At 46.5% G+C, this 5128-nt stretch overlaps 1 long non-coding RNA gene across 1 annotated transcript; it reads left to right on the top strand.

The window, feature by feature from the left end:
* The first annotated feature begins 444 nt into the window (after positions 1-444).
* Positions 445-4784, top strand: LOC139035067 (uncharacterized). Its single transcript, XR_011487581.1, has 2 exons — positions 445-567; positions 1815-4784. It is a non-coding gene; the product is annotated as an uncharacterized lncRNA (long non-coding RNA).
* The last annotated feature ends 344 nt before the right edge of the window (positions 4785-5128 follow it).

The raw sequence follows: 5128 nt of genomic DNA, 5'->3' as shown, positions 1-5128 counted from the left end.
TTCAGTGGATCTGAGATGGTGTGAGCTTCTTAGGTGATTCTGAGATGACCTGGTCAGTATCTGAACATGGCAAGAACGGGTCCCTTCCTGTTCTAATTTTTTTTTCTTTTTTCCTCCGTCTCATTCAGCTTGTGCTTGACAAGTTCACCGCCACACAAGGCAGGCTGCCCAACCCATTCTGAGAACAGCAACACTAATAGCAAAGACACCAATACAGTGACCATATATGGAGCATTTCTTTTGGATCAGAAGCTCTGGATAGATGTGACCGATTTCAGAAGCTAAGCATTATTTATTCCCATTTTATAGTGAAAGAGACTGAAACTCGAAACTTCGGAGGTTTAGTGGTGTATTCAGTGTCTCAGAGGTGGTGAGGGGCGGGGCCGGATTCCAGCCACCCCCGGGGCGGGGGCGGGCCCACGTGCTTCCCCCGGGCCGAGAGCAGGTCCCCGGGAGGGGGCAGCGGCGACTCCCCGGAGGCGGGAAGGGAGCCGGGACGCCACGTCGCCTGCCCTGCCCTGGTGCACACTCCGCTCCGCCCAGCCCTCCCGGGCCTCCCCATAGAAGGTAAACTCGGGCAGGATCCCACTGGGGCTGGCGGGGCCTGGCGTCCTGCTGGTTTCAGTTTCTGAAGAGCCCGGCCCTGAGCAAACACGGACTGGGAGGAGGATTCTGGAAGCCTTCCCATCAGATAGCAGATTAACTCCCTGCTGCCTGGGAGCCACCCACACGGGAACCAGCTGGGTTACCAGCGTGCGGCGTCCCTGGCGGGTGACAGTCCCCGCGGGCTGCCCAGAGCCACCTGAAGGCGGCTCAAGGTTCCAGTCCAGTCCGGTTCTGGCCAGGACTTCCAGGCGGGCCGACGAGGCCCAGGCCCCAGCCCCACCCTCCAAATATGGACCGATCTTCCTGCTACAGCTTGCTTCTTCCCTCACTCTCTAGGGCGTTCTTGTTCCGACGCATTAGTAAAACGCTTAGAATGTTTGTTTTCTTTCTGAGAGAGACCGAGGGATATTGCCAAGACCAACATGAACTCCCAACCCGGGGCATTGTCTGTGAGACATTTTTCTGGACAGACAGATGAGGGTCTGGGTACCAGTTCTGCCACTTTCTAGCCAGGTGACCTTTGTGTAGATTTCTTCACCTCTCTGAGCTTCGCTGTCCTCATCTGTAAAATGGGGATAATGATACCTATCTCTAAGATATGTTCAGAGAAGTAGATTAGATAGAGGTTATACATATTAAGTATTTAGTGCCCTCAATGTCAGTTAACATTGTTATTAATTATATTGTTATTATGAATGACTAATACTGACACTCAGGATTATTACTAATGCTACTATAAGTAAAAAAAAACCAAGCTCAATTAAATTTTTTTACTGAGGGAAATACCATTAGTTTTTATGAGAGGTAAAGCAAGAAGAGTAACACTGGGTCAGAAAGTATATGCACATGGCCTCATTTAATATTCAAGCAGCTTCACAAGGCAGGCCTTATTATCCCTATTATACAGATGGGGAAGTTGAGGCTCCTCGAAGTTAAGTAAATTGCCTCCAGCACACACTGAGTTAGTACCTGGTGTCCTGACCTCCCTTCTTCAAAGTGTCTCTTAAGCTCCAGCTACTCCACACCTGCCAGTCTCAGCAGAGATGCCTGTGTGTATTAGGGAATGCCTTTTCTTCCCCTAGGCTCCCCGAATTACCGGAAAATGGGAGATCTCTGGAAAGTGAATTAAGGTTACCTCCTCCAGGCAGCTTTCCTAATTCTCTCCCTCCTCCCCTTGTAGATCAAACCCTCCTTCTTCTGTTCTCCAGGTGCCTGGAGCATGTGACTGCACACCCTTGTAGGCTGTGTCTCTCCTCCAGGGACTGTGCTTCTCTGATGCCGACACTATATTTTTTTTTTTTTACCATGGGAGGGTAAGTATGGTGTAATTAAGTACATGTTTAGAAGCCCAACTGCCCTGGCTCAAATCTTGGCTTTACTACTTGCTGGCTGTGAGGATTGAGTAAGTAATATAAGTTCTCTTTGCCTCACTTCCCGGATCCTATGAAAATGGAAATTAACAAGAAGATTGGCCTCATGGCCTTGCTGTAGAATTGAATGAACATCTAGATCTAATCTATGTAGATCTAGATATACTATTGTGAATCTCTTGAGTGATAGATGTCCAGGTAATGATGACGGGAATGCTGAGGATCTGAACTTTGCTTGTTAACAGAAAGTGAAGCATAAAAAGAATGTCACTGAGCATGCCAGGTCAAGGGACATAAGACCTGGTTCCAAATCTGTCTCTAACTTCATGTGCGGACTCAGGCCTGTCTCTTCCTATCTCTTGAGAGTCCCTTGGACTGCAAGGAGATCCAACCAGTCAATCCTAAAGGAAATCAGTCCTGACTATTCACTGGAAGAACTAATGCTGAAGCTGAAACTCCAATACTCTGGCCACCTGATGTGAAGAACTGACTCATTGGAAAAGACCCTGATGCGGGGAAAGATTGAAGGCAGGAGAAGGGCACGACAGAGGATGAGATGGTTGGATGGCATCACCGATTTGATGGACATGAGTTTGAGCAAGCTCTGGGAGTTGGAGATGGACAGGGAAGCCTGGTATGCTGCAGTCCATGGGGTCACAAAGAGTTGAACACCACTGAGCGACTGAACTAAACTGAACTTCCTCTTTCTGAATTTATTTCTCTTGCAGAAAGAGAAGTTTTACTCCTGTAGCTGGATAGTTTTTGAAGAGTAATATTCAATATTATATTAATGATCAGTTCGTTTCCTGTAGGACTTTTACTTGAGTAATGTTCTAAGTTAGAGGTTATACCCAGAAATAAATGACTGGCTCACCACTGGAAACACAAACCTCAAGCACTGGTAGGTGATTGTGCTAACTGTGATTGTGGCCAACTTTTACTGAGCACCTAGTAGTGTTGGGCATTGTGCAATGTGCCATCATTATCCTGTTTATTTTTCTCCAGAACCCTGTAAAGAGGTATCACTGTGATCCTTATGTTACAGCTGAGAAAACAGAGGTTCAGAGGTTAGAAGTAGTTGGGCAAGCAGTAGAGTCCTTATTTGTTAGACTCCAATTCCCTACTGCCTACGAGAGTCCTCCCTGGAGCCAACCTGTTCAAATATCTCTGAGGGAAAGGAACCTATTATCTTTCCAGCCAGTCCATTATTAGGTATCCTGAATAGCTGAGAAAGGTAAAGCTGTCATTTTTATATTTGCTTCATGACTGGACTTAACTCAAGGCAGACACGATTTGGGTAGAGGGCTAGTGAAGTCAAGTGAAGTGTAAGTCGCTCAGTTGTGTCCAACTCCTTGTGAGCCCAAGGACTCTAGCCCACCAGGCTCCTCTGTCCATGGGATTTCCCAGGCAAGAATACTGGAGCGGGTTGCTATTTCCTCCTCCAGGGGACCTTCCTAAACCATGACTTGAACCCGAGTGTTCTGCGTTGCAGATTCTTTACCATCGGAACCATCAGGGAAACCCCAGAGGGCTAAGGAAAGGGAAATTATAAATCCTGTGCACCACCTTCCCCTGCCTCACCCCCGGAAGTCTTCCAATGCCAGTTTACAGCAGAGTGATCAGAAGACATATCAGGTCACCTCGCCCTTGCCCCTCATCCACAGAGTCTGGCCTGGGGATAGAGCTAGCGGATGTTGAAATATTCCAGTATGGCCTAGATTGGGGTAGGGCTGAATGTAAAGAATCAGAAATTTGTGTTTGTGATCACCAGAATTGATTCCCTTAGGGGTGGTATTTCAGGGAGCACATTAACAAAATGTTTGAAGAAAATTCAGGACTGCAAAACCTAAAGGAGAAATTGGCTCCAGGATGACTGACTTTGTCTGGCTTTGTTGGTTTGCTCTTTCACCAAAAACAAATATTCTGCTTGAACAGCTGGAGAGACTTGTCATTCCCAACAAGATAAAGTCCAGACTACAAGGGCTGGCACTCAAGGCCCCTTCACTATCTAGTCCCAACTCACCCTTTTCATCTCTTCTCGGATCATATTCCCAGCCCCATTCCCAGCCAGAGAATTCCATGCAGTTCCCTAAATACTCCATGTTTGTTCCTGCCTCTGTGCCTTGGTATATGCTATTTCTTCTGTCCATGGCATGCCAGCAGATATCACATCTAGATGACACCAATCCCATTTTCAAACTTGTCAGATTTCCCCTTCCATTCCCAAGACTTCTGTAGTCCCTGCAAAGAGAGAGCTTTTGCTGTCTTTTTAGAATTGCAGCTGAACAGAGAAACAAATCAAACCAGCGGAAATACAGAGTGAAGGCATTGAGTGCCCTAACCTAGAGCGTTATCAAAAGCATTATGGTAAAACCCAAACTTGTAAGGCTGCATATCAGTGTGGTTTGAAAAACCTTTCATTACTATGAAGCTAATTTAAGGATGATACACAAATGAGCTCCTAAATCGGAACAATTCACTGTGTTATACTGAAGTCCAGCAACAGGACTGAAAAGCATTGTTAGGGGAACCTCCGCAGCTTATTCAGGAAGTTAACCAGGGTGGGGGAGGCCTTCCCTGGGGCATTTTCATCACAGGTTCTAATGTGTAAGGAAAGAGATTCAGAGCCCTGTTCTTCACAGTAACAAAATGTCAGCATGAAGTCAGGTGGCCATCTGATTTTGTTTGCCCAGGAAGTTGTGGTTTTCACCCAATGTCCTGACATAATTATCAGTAGTTCTCCTTTTACTGTCAAGTACCCTAGTGTGGAAGATAAATTATATGTCACGCTGGTGCTAGATAACCAAACGAGAGCTTGTCTAGGCGGTTGCTTTTCTAAGGCTCTGCCATCTGTTGGATGCCAGTCTGCTCTTCCAGACCCAGCCTTTGTCCCGTCCCCTGCGACAAATTAATAGCTCTGCCTACACACTCGCAGGGCTCCCTTCACTCACTTTTCCCCCCACTAGGCATCAGGCCTCTTCATCAAGCTCTATTCCAAGTATCTCCTCACGTGTGTCCTGGACATGGTAGGTTCTTAACAAGAGGTTGTAGAGTGAACTGTTTAAGAAAAAATTTCCCAAGATGTTTTTGTTTGGGTTTACTTTATTTGCAGTCATCAAAAAGAATAAAAAAGGCTTCATAAGAACTAACCT

Source organism: Odocoileus virginianus, chromosome 5 (genome assembly GCF_023699985.2).
Source record: "Odocoileus virginianus isolate 20LAN1187 ecotype Illinois chromosome 5, Ovbor_1.2, whole genome shotgun sequence".
NCBI lineage: Eukaryota > Metazoa > Chordata > Mammalia > Artiodactyla > Cervidae > Odocoileus > Odocoileus virginianus.
This window is presented reverse-complemented; position numbering and strand designations above follow the sequence as displayed.